A 12,359-nucleotide genomic window follows, 5' to 3' on the forward strand; every position below is an offset into this window, starting at 1 on the left:
TGTGTGTGTGTGTGTATGTGTGTGTATTTGTATGCGTGAGAGAGATAGATTGAGAGAATAGCACCTGATATACATTTATCTGATGTATCGATTAACAAAAATATTCGTATTATTAGTTTATTATTAAATTATTGTTATATTTATTGTTCAATTTCATATCAACAACCTGACCGTTCCCTTACAAAAAATTCTGACGACACACATGGTGACATCATTTGTTGCCCTGCATTACGGTGACCCTAAAATGCAAATACCTTGCGTTGCTACTTTGTTGCCAAGTGATAGAACATTACGGTCGTTACGTAAATTACCGATGGAATTATTGTTTCTTTATATTACGGACAAGTTATTTATTGTATTTATTGTTACTGTAAAATGTGCACAGAAGAACTAAAGTTGCTCATGCCCTAGCGACCATGTAACCAACTGGCACTATAAATAGGCCTTGAAACCACAATATGGGACACTTTTCATTTTTCAACTCTCAGTCGAGGCAATGTGCAAAGCGATCGTTTCCATTGGTTCACGAGGTGAGTGGCGACCTAAATGGCGTGCAATTAGAAGAGCCTTCGATTGTTTTTGGTTTTTTCTAGGGTGGTATTTGAAGATTGGATAAGTGGGAATTCCCCCATTTGGATACGGCATCGCCTCGCTGGTTCAAAATGTTAGCCTTTGGGGAGAGGAATGTTTTAACTGCAATACCGCAATGCTCCAAAAGAGGTTATTGGAATTTCCCCACTGAAAATTATTGACATACAACTATGCATATATTGCTTCAAAATTTCTGCAATGAAACATGGGAAATGAATTTGATAGAAACAATTATATTTGTGTATTGATTTGCAGTTGCAAAATTACAAAATTACATCATTTTGCAAATAGAACCATCAGATATCCTGCTTTGGATATCCATTGGATATCTCTGGATAACCATGGGATCTCCTTTTCAGTATAACCATGTGATTTCCAATTCTAAGTATTCATAGGACGCCTGTTTAGATATTCAGCTGTATGCTAGGACTCAACTCTGTGCGATATACGTAAATAAATCATAGTCGCAAAATATCACCTGATCCAGCGAGTTACGCATGCTCGCAAGCCCAGGCTAACTTTCCTTCGCTTTGAGACTTGTCTGTCTCACTCACAACGTCAGTTTGCATTGAGGAAGTTGATTTGGATTGGATTGATTTGGTGTTTTAAGTACACTTTATGCACAGGACGCTAATCGGGACTGGACCTACAGTTTAAATTGGGATCCGAACCACTTTGTCCCTCCACCGGGAATCAAACCCTGGACCTCTTGATTACAAGGCGCCGACGCTACCACTGGGCCATCGGGGGGGCCCCATTGAGGAAGTTGAGGATTTGCGGTGTGGTATACGTTGTTCCGGGAGTCTGTTTAGCAAGTTAACGAAAACAAGCCCTCTGCACAAGGATGGTCAGAAATTGCATGGAGGGGACAACGCGACGGCAGCTACCAGCTGTTTGCATATGTCAAGTTGCACCGACCCATCTGGCAGAGACAGTACGGCCCTACATATTATCGCAAACATCGTATTACATGCAGTGGCGGATCCAGAAATTACTGTTCGAAGGGGCGAATTTCAGTGTCGGGTACCTCACCGAACCTACATTTGCACTGTTTTATATGAACAATAGCTATATGGTTCTTCTAGCAGGAGACAACTATGCTCTACGGTTGTTATTGTATATTGTTATTCATTGGCGTAGCAACATATTGCGGGGCCTGGGCTAGATCAGAATGAAAAGCCCCATCCGTTCTTTAAAATTTACGTCTCAAAGTGCATAGATACGAAATCTTCAGGCATACGTCAGCAAAGGTATTATGAAATTCAAATACCGTATTTCTTCGAATTCCAGGCGCACCTTTTTCTAGGGTCTTTCGTCTTGAAAATGTAGGTGAACCTTGGATTCGATGGCATATTGTTCAGAGTATGTATGCATAAACAGGGGTAGAAAATACAGGACGCCTGAAAATTTTCACCTGCTGCCTGAATTTTCAAATTCAGTGCTAAAGATTTTTTTTTAATATTTCTAGTTCACTTATGGAAATTCCCATTACCTTTTTTAAAAAAATAACGAGCACAGTATGTGTTTTTTAATGTTTGTGTTTTCTGTACCACGGATAACTTTACATCATAATAATAAACATGCCATTATATTTTTTTCACTGTTGCCAGCCGAATTTTAAAATCTGTGGCGATGTGGTAGAGTCGGTCATATTAGAATTATTGCAGAGTTTTTCATGCTGTTACCAGTTGAGCCTTCTTGAGGAAAGCCACTCTCGCTCAAGAATTAATTACTTTCAATCCAATCCAATTAATAAATTTAATGTTTTTAGATAATAGTTCAAAATGTGTAGCTTTATCTTAGTTGGAGTCATGGCTTTCTTAGACCCTGAGGAATAGGGGCTGGCGCCTGAATTCTGCCCCTGGTGGTAAATATATCATGGTATTAGTGTAATATAGAATGAAGTATTTGCAAATTTCAGTAATCAAGTATTTTCCTCGATGTTTTACCGAAGTACAAGTATTGGTAAAAAAAAATCACCCTTAACGAAGTTTGTTTCCTTTAAATTTGTTGTATTAGAACAATCAACATTTCACAACAAAGAACCAGTCTATTTTTAGTAGTGAGGTCTGTGATTTTTTCTTATGCTGGTGTTCCTGTAAATAACTGGTCAGTGAGCCAGCTTTGCAAAGTGCACATCAAACGGACATTGAAAATGTATGCTGAGGAATTTGGAAACTGTGAATCCGGTCGACCATTTAACGTAAGTGAAGTGTCCGTTGGAGACGTCCACGACAGCAATCTGTCTTTAATAGCCTCTCTCTCATACGTGGCAAGAAGTGGTCTCCTGCCGTGGAGGCTGTTAGTACATTCCTCCTTCCACTCCTGGATGATCTGGGAGTTAATTCTGCAATGGTAGGAGCCTATCTGCCAATTACTTTGTAAAGTCCCTCTTCTTGGCCTTCCTTGCATCAGTATATGGCAGTTCTGTGTTTGATTATTTGGTCCTAATTTGTGATGATGCTATTTCTGTTACATATGTTGTATATTTTAGGTAGTCTTCTCAGGTTAGTCCGCCGAAAGAAACTATCGCGTTGTACATTATGAATATGTACGGGTTTATAAGCGACATAGGGAGTTTGAATGTGTTCGAACCTATTGCTACCATTTTATATATTACAGGCTCAGCTTTTGAAGTTACGTAATCCAAGTCATCATTGGTAATCCAAGCAGTAGCGTACGCAGGATTTCGTCAAGGGGGGGGTTATTTCTAAAACTTTCTCCAAATTCACATTACCTTTGATTTATTATACTTTAATTAAATAATAATGATCACAATTAATTAATAATACTTATAATTAATTAATTAGCTGAATTACTACTAATAATACTACTAATACCACTACTACTATTATGTAGTAGAGATCTACATAAATATACCATTTACGAAAACAACAGAAAGAAATTACTTTCTAATCATTCAATTTTTATCAAATCCTGGGAGCATTTTTTTGGTTTTGTTTTTGTTTTTTGTCTGGTCAACGAGGTGAGACATTTTAAGGGTGAAGAAAATCCATAAAACAAGAAAATATATTAAAATAAATTGAAATAATTAAAGTATGGAACTCATCCAAGAAGCTGCGGTGGTCTGGTCGGTAGAGAATCTGACAATCACGCGGGAGATCCGGATTCGATTCCCGAAATTGGTTGGAATTTTTCCGGCTTCTTCCCCGCATAAATGTCCCCGATAATTCACATCTGGATTGTCTCACTGTTCTTACCAACAAAACATTTTCCAATAGTTAAGCTTATTGTCGTTTGAATAATTGTCTAGTCAACAAGGTGAGACATTTTAAAGAGAGACATTCAAACGTGCTGCGGTAAATAATACAATGGGAAGGCAGACTGGTGACTGTATTCTTGTCCGCCTAGCCTTTGTCTATACATTAGAATCTAACAACGAACCAAGAACTTTCTTTAGTTAATTCTCATTGTTCACACAAAAAAATACATGTTCGTTGAACACTGGCGCATGGCCGATGGTTAGAGGCACATACTTTTGGTAAATAAAAAAGCAAAATATCAGTATAAAAACAGAGTCAATTTCGGGTTCAAAAGCTGTTATAGCGATGAAAAAGCTGTATATAAAATTACATTTTGGTTTTAAAAATGTGAAAATAATCCCAATTGATTTGAAAACTGCACTATTACACAAAATAAACATATCCCTTCTAATAGCACATTAAATCATTACCAGAATATTAAGTTTATTCCTGTATAGAGGAGTCCATTTTTGCTTTTCAAATATTTACAGCAAAATTAATCAATTTTCCGTGAATTGCATAACACACAGGATACTTCAGACTTCAGAAAGTGTCGCGTCGGTATATAAACGGTAAATTTCGTCTTTAAGAGTCTATTTCGCATTTTGCAGTTCATTTCGCATCATTTCGTGACAAAACAGGGTAGAAAAATGCACCTCACACCTTTCAGAAACCTTAAAAATTAACATTGCAATGTGTTATTTCAAATTTCGTTTTCTTTTTGTCAAAAACGAAATATGCATGCCTCTACCGATGATGCTACAGCCCCTACCAAAATTTTGAGAAAATCAGAATTTTCAAATAAAAATCCGTTAAGAACTTTAAAAAATCAAAATGTGTAAATACGAAACCTCTTTTAAAGTGAGTCCCGATTACCATTTTTGTCTTTGAATACAATTTTAATAGACTGAAAAGCTCCAAAAATACGAAATATTTTATTATGCATCCTGCCCTCCAAAACGAAACCATGTGTTATCCACATTTACTATTCCGGCCCCTCTCCCCCCCCCCAAACTGCGTACGCCAGAGTATTGAAATACAAAACATTTTATTTCTCTTTTAAATCACAGTTACCCTCATATTTCACTTTCAAGAACTTGTGCTTATTTTCAAGTCATCACTCTGAAAGACGCGTGTGCTTGGAATGCTGTGCTTTTCTTCATGCTACATGGAAATAATAATTCAAATTATTATTATTATTATTAGTGGTAGTAGTAGTAGTAGTAGTAGATGTAGTAATAGTAATAGTATTGTCCCAGATCTTTGACTGTGGTAAATTGGCCATTTAATTTTTTTTCCACAGCATTTTTCATAATATTTCACAAGCTCAAGGGGGGGGGTTTAAACCCCGTAACCCCCCCCCCCCTTGCGTACGCCACTGAATCCAAGTCATCAACTTTTAGGTGCATGTCATGACAACAGACGCCATCTTCGATCCAACTTCATTTCTTTAAATGAGAAGGGGGCATATGGGGTATGGTTTTGGGCTAGAATTTCACCAGGAATTCAGTGGTGATGTTAGTTTATGAAAACTTTAATGATAAGGAAATTATGGGCACATGAAAGCGATAATTACATATCATTTGCAGGTGCTGAACCATACCATTGACCAAGGCCGAAGGAATCCAGATCATCAAGCTATGTGTGTGTCTGGGGGGGGGGGGGCTAGAAGTGCCGGTGCTGTAGCTCGTGATTTCAACGAACGGAACCCAGTGTCGCACGTTACAGGGTCCCAATTGCTGACCAGGTTCGAAGAGAGCGGTACAGTCTAGGACAGGTCACAATCTGGTAGGCTCAGAGCTGCCACTGACGAAGGAACAGCTACATTAGCCAAGCCGTAGTAGCCTTGCAAGCAAATCACGAATCGCACCAAGGAACTATCTTTTCGTATAATACCTAACTTGTCTCATTTGTAGATAAATCCAGCCTTGGCTTTGCAGTCTACCTCTAGTTGCTTCACAGAAATAGTGGCCCCATTTTAGGCGGTATTTTGCTCTTTTCTGTCAATCCAATGTGACAACCCTGGCCTGTGTCCGGCAGGCCTCACTGGTAACTGGGTCTCTAAACAGACATATGAATAGCCTCATACTTGCCCCAAAGTATTTACCAGCTCTTCCTTTGCATTGGCGCCTTCTCCTCTTGTTACCTCTTGAGGGTGTGGTACGCCCTCCCTCTTCTCGTCTGTCGGTTGTAGAAAAAATGTCCTCTGCTATTGGTTAACGTATTTAACAATGTTGTCATTTTATTGAAGCAAGGTTTTAATTCTTTACATTTTGCTGTTACCTGCAGTAACACCGGTTACATGCACGCCACGCCGCTGGCAGATGGCATATCAGATCAATTAAATCGCGAATAATTACTTTAATTACTTGCGCTTGAAATTTTAATTGATTTAATTTGCTTCATCTTCGAAACTCTTAACTTTGGTGAATACGAGTGACTAGCCACTCTACCGCACTTCAACGTACAGCTTAGGGTAACCAACGAAATTCTCTGACACAACTATCTGGTGCGCCCCCACCGAAAAGGTGTGGCAGCCGGGCAGTGAACCTATTCACGCAGGCATATAATAGCTGAATAAGCATGTAAATATATTAGGCAGTTTAAATTTGGTGTATTCGAGCTATTATATGCATACTAAAATAGGTTAGGCAGGCCAGGTTTGGTGATGTTAGTATGTATTTCCAAGTTGCTAATGCTGTCCCTAGCTGCTCGTGTGAACAGCCACATTGTGAGAACGAGAGAAACATCATTCTACATGACATATAGAATTGCTTGTTGACAGCAAGTTGTAGAAACGGAGAGATTACGTTTATGAATATCACCAACAGATGGCAGAGTGCTGGTAAACAATAATAAGGGTACAAGCACAGAGAAGATTTATCTTCTCTCTTAATCTTCTCTGTTATGCCAATTGGGAGCTCAATTAATATAATAATAAAACACATTCAATGCATTAATTAACGACTATAATAATTTAAGGAGCAACAGTTATGAAATTATATTAACAATCTCGTTTAGGTAAGCTATTGAGATTTTTCAAGTAGGGTACGAGTTCCGTCTTCACATTCAGGAACCATCCAACAATAATATCAGTGATCTGTTAGTTCGCATGAACTTTCCAGCCTGATCATTACCAGTGCGTAGTTAGAGATCGATTGGTTCATTCCAGCATAATTGTTGCCCATTTTTGTGGGAGCAGGAAAAGGGTTATTATCCATTTTGCTTTGACTCATCTCACTCAACAGGTCGCTAGGTGCCGTGGCTTGCCGCGAGTTGATAGCTTCCTGGAGATGAGGCCTTGCTCGAAAAGGTTTATTATCCACGTTCGATCTGGATTCGTTCGTCATGCGTTAATGGCATGTTCTTTTTGCAAACTACTATTTAAATAGTAGTTCATAAAGACTTATTATAACCGAATCCATCACATATATGTCATAAATAAATCGAATTGCACGGCAACTGCTATGCAAAGAGCTTACAGAACCGAGGAGCGTTATATGAAAGGAAACTTTCTAGTCCATACAGTGTGTTTCAAAAGTCGCGCAACCCAAACGTTGAATATTTATATATTGAAAACCGTAAGAGATATTTACACCGGACTCCATGCAGGTGCAAGCAACATGTGGCTAAATATTGCCCATACATTTACATAAACAATCATAAAATTACATAAATTTATAACTGGCTGAAGGGAGCGTTAATTTTTTCCAGAATCCCACTTTTTGGTTAGAAAATATATTTAAAAAATTATCGAAGGGTCATATTTAGACGTCTGATGACTTACGTCATGTCAATCTGTCATTTGCGACCAATATTGACCATGTGCAGCATTTGATGGATTTATGACTGCTGATGATTATATGGATTAAGTTAAAAGTGTCATTTTAGGAGCATATCACATTATCTGGCAACACTAGAAGGTCGAAATTGTATGCACCTGGCAACGCTGTCATTGCATGGTAAGCTGTCATGCATAGTTTCGAAACAGCAAGAGTGAATCAATAATAAATGCGGCTACAACTACTAGACGTCCCAATTTCGCCGAAACATTCCATTTAATTATTATGTCTACTTTTTATTATTACAGTTTAGACTAGTGACGTCGCCAGAGGGGGGTAGGGGCAGGCTCCCTTTCCACCCCACCCTCAAAACTGACGTTAATGAAATATCGAATATTAAGGGTCTTTACTTCCAAGAGTATGGCGATTTTCATCTTCTCTAAGTGGTGTATTCTGCATATTATCACTGGGAACAGATTTTAAGGTGCAGTACCTTTCCAAAAATTTAGCTGTTTTTATACCGATCGTTTGAGACATGGGTGTATTTAAGGGAGGGTTCAAAGGTTAAAAATCCACCCTTTGGTTCAGTAAAATTACCAGATTACCTGTTCTCTCTGCTATGCACAGAGACTTGTTGGTAAAAATTTATACAGACTTATTTTGTTCTCATAAATTACAAGCGTATAGAACGGGATACGGATGAAAATAATTCCACACACCAGATGGGTCTGCACAGCAAATGTCTGCAATTTCCTGATAGTTTCGGAATTTCTCTGGAAAATACTCAGAGTACTCCTGACATTTCACAAATTCTATAATGCCACATGTAATTTCTGCCCGAAGCAATGCTTGTGAACTTATAGCGCAAACATTATAATTTCATTTGAAGTCCCCGATATGGTTTGTTACCATTCAAGATTTAAGTATTCCTCAAGTGGTCTACATCCAAATCCAATTGCAAGACTGCCAAGAGATTTGATTGTCTTAAAAGGCAAGGATTAAATTAGGATTAAAGATGGAATTATTTTTAATGACGTCAAATGCGATATGTAATAACTTAATTCTAATTTTTTGATAATTTGAAATTTCCGAACTGCTTGATAATCCCGAAAGTCGATAAACCATTTTCCAAACTTTAGATTGGAATGGAAAACTTGTCCCTATTGGAGATTGTAACTGCATCTGGGTTAGCTTCAGCTATTAGTACTTCCACTCTCACGTCACGTCAACTTGAAGTACTGGTGATTCTCGCAAATGGCCGCAGTTGCCAGTCCCATACAAACAATAAGTTTCATTTGAAGTTGAATGTAACTAAAGTTATACTGTTTTGTAATGTTAAAGGTCTAAGCCGGACACCCTGTACAAATTTCAGATTGTTAGGCTTATCAAAATGTATTGAGTTCTCAAACTTGCGAACAAGAGATAAGTGTATTTGAAGATAATACTACTACAATGAAAAGGCTTAGTTTATTTATTTACGTAATTTCCTTCCTTTCTGGAGAAGAAGGAACTGTTTCCACAATTCTCACTTTTTCATTTCATAAATAATAAGACTTGAAGCCATATGCTATTATACATAAATATAATGCGTAAAATTTATTATGTAAATATTAGAATTACTCCCCCGAGTTTCTCTGGTGAAATGAAAGGGGGAAAACAATCCTGTATGACAATTAACTTAAACAAGCAGAAAAGTGCCGTAAATTAAGAAAATACAAACCGTCCCCCACTGGAAATTGGCAAAATACCACACTGCTTGAAACATAGGCTTTTGCGACACCTAAGATTTTCCCGTTTCACCCCAGAATGTGTTTAGCAGTGGCGTGCGGTGACATTAAGACTAGGGTACGCAAGAGAAATACGTAAGTGAAATCCTTAGTGGATAATTTACCAAACTTTGAAATAGTGGCTGTATCAAATGCATTCATATGCACACAAAAAGAAAAAAAAGATTTCTACCGCATTTTTTGGTATGTTGAAGGAAGTAGAATTTAAGCTTCCTTTATGCACACTAAAGATGATTGAAGTTAGTTGAATTGAAATGGGATCTAATTCAGATTTTTTTTATATAAAAATATAACCTTGAAACGCTACCGGAGAGATTCAGATGTAATACGATAAAACATTTGTATGATATTTTATATACTTGCTTCGCAAATATATTCTCAAAAAACGTGCAGCCCAACAATTCAACCTTGATTAGTTTCTTCATGCAGCGCGATGCACATTGAACGGGAACGAAAGGACAGACAAAAGTTTAAATAAGTAATATCTTAATTAAGGGTTGAGGAAGAAACACACACATAAGTAAGTTTTTTCCTGAAAATGCCTAACATACTGCTTACCATCCTTCGTAACTCCTGCCTGAGACAAGTCCTCCAATTCAGGAACAGGCCTCCCATTTCGGATTATTTCCACTTTATTTTCATAACTATATGACGAAAAACCCCTCTCCAGAACGTCGTCAACAACTCCCGATTCCATATTATTTCTATTTCACCTCTTCACCGCACTGACAAAACAATAATAAGAACGAAACACTGCAAATTTCACACGCAAGACGGAAGAAACAAAAAACGTCAACTTCCCGCGGTAACAAGTGTCTCCTTCCTCGAAATAGCCAGTCACATTTGTAGATAAATGGATCAGGGTTGTCAGTCGACGAGATATTTTGTAGAATGAAGAAATTAAGGAGACTCGTAGAAAATGCATCAGAATAGAATGGTATTAATCCCAACACACTTCAAAAGCTCAAATAAACGTTGGGCAGGGTTAGAAGTTCTGAGGGGGAAGGGAGGGATTTCCCCCCACCAATAATCTTGGCCTCAAAAATCCCCACACCAAAATTTCCCGGGCGGGAGAGTTTTTGTTATAACAATGAAAGATGAAGGATAATATTGAAAACATACACTACCTCTTCAAGAGATCTTTAACAGATCTACACCAATAGCAAAATATGTACAATAGAAGTAAAACAGGAATGCAAGACAAATATAAATATGATGTTAATTGAAAAACTATTGCATAATAAAACGATTCCAACTATTTTTGTAATTTATTGACATCTTTAACCCGTCAGTAAATGGATTAGTTTGCTACTTTATAAATATCTCATGTATATAAAAGTAACAAATTGATTTCTTTGTATGTATTTATTAATAATGCATTTTTAAATATTTAGAAATTCATTATTTTTTTTATATTGAATGACATTATAAATATGTATATCATAATTATATTATGTGTATATGTAATATATGCGCGCGTGTGTGTAGATTGAGATATCCCCCCCACCACCAATATGATTTTGCACCCTTATGTTGGGCAGAATGTAACGTCCATTTACATAACTTTGTAACGTAAGGGAGCGGGGGTACATTCGAATCCCATAGTAAGCAATGTGTTTATGTTTTTTTCTTTCGTTCATTTATATCGTCAGGTCAACAGTCAACACCCATCCTTATCATAAGCTGAAATGCAAAGTGACACGAATACAATTTTGATCTCTAGAATGAGAAAGACAGATACTGAGAATGGTGTGAAACATGCAAATTGTCCATATAATTTCCCTCTGACACATTGACATGACAACGCCGAAAAAGGTTTCAGGTAAAACGCAATGCTCAGTCGATCACTCCATTTCCCTCACCTCCCGATAAACATTTTCTTGCCTTCCGCTCCGATTTCTATGTCAGTAATCAATTTTTATAACGCATTTTTATTGCAACCAAAGCACAGGGATTAATTTATCTAAGCGTGTCTGTCCAATGTTAGTAAACTAAACATTAGAGAAAAAATATATGTTGACTACTACCAACACTGCAGACGCTGCCAAAATCTTAGGTACCCTTGCTTCTTAGAACCATGTGCTTTGAACAGGAAAATGCACCGTGGGATGAGCGAGGGAAGACCCAAACATATGGTGGGGGTTGATCGGAGCCAATGGGGATTGCCCTCCGAATTTCTAGGGTACCCAACAGAGGCAGCAGCTTTTGCTCGTGGAAATCGGCAGAAGCCACGGTGGATGGGGTGGGTGCGGGCAACACCGAAGGCACAATCGGGATCATTCGGGCAGACGTTCGGGACTGCCTGGAGGGCCAGGCTACTCGCGCAAGGCAGCAGCGTTCTCGGACGGAAGATAGAATTTCTGGCAGTGGAAGGGGTTTCGGAGAGACGATAGTTGAATTTTCATGCTCCGAGAAGGTGTGGAAAATTATTATTTTTTCTTACGTTGTTGTGGGTACGCAGTGCGTACCTTGAGTACCCAGAATGCACGCCGCTGGTTTTTAGTAACATTTTCTCCTTAATACTGGAAACACTGTATCAGCAGAAAGTGCAAGCAAGAACCGGGGGTTCATCCCAAGGCAATTAATTACCATTTCCAACATTATTGTTTGTTTTTGCATGCTGAAGACTAGTAACTTCTGTTCACGATGAATTTAAAGCTAAATATTAACATTTCCTTTGGCTGTTTTATAACTCTTTTCCTCAAAGCTGGATAAACACACATTTATCAGTTCTCACTGTTTCGCTCCATGTGCCTCGACCGTTTTTCCTGGTGACAACCATATTAACTATTTATACTGCAGATGTGTACATAAGGAAAAACAAAGGCAGCAAATATTAAAACCTTGTTGTTGGTTACTTCTCAGAATACAGAAATAGTTAAGAATAGCACTTCAAATTGTACCCATTTGCAGGTGATTCCCTCTTCTCTTCCATT

Source organism: Lepisma saccharinum, chromosome 8 (assembly GCF_977018435.1).
Source record: "Lepisma saccharinum chromosome 8, izLepSacc3.1, whole genome shotgun sequence".
In the NCBI taxonomy this organism is placed as follows: Eukaryota; Metazoa; Arthropoda; class Insecta; order Zygentoma; family Lepismatidae; genus Lepisma; species Lepisma saccharinum.